Below are 323 nucleotides of genomic sequence, written 5' to 3'. Positions count from 1 at the left end.
TAAAAAAAAAATTATACATATGTACACTTGTGATCACCTGATTAAGCCATCAATATTTTGATCGATTGTGGCTGCTTTTGTTTACTTAATGTTTATTATTTTTCCATAAAAGCCTAGCTCATTATATAACAAACAAGATATAAATCCATATTTCAAACTTTGTGCAAAAATTATAAAAAAATGTGCAAAGTTTCAGCTAGATTTTCAACTTTTTATTCAGATTTTTTAAAATTTTTTTTGAGTATGCTGTTTGATAGCTCATTATTTTCCAGGGTAATAATGGTCCAAGTTTTAAATTGCTAAAGAATCGCGTTGATTTTTAT

The sequence above is a fragment of the Rhagoletis pomonella genome, unplaced genomic scaffold, assembly GCF_013731165.1.
Source record: "Rhagoletis pomonella isolate Grant_MI unplaced genomic scaffold, Rhpom_1.0 Rhpom_scaffold_00009, whole genome shotgun sequence".
Taxonomy (NCBI): Eukaryota; Metazoa; Arthropoda; class Insecta; order Diptera; family Tephritidae; genus Rhagoletis; species Rhagoletis pomonella.
This window is presented reverse-complemented; position numbering follows the sequence as displayed.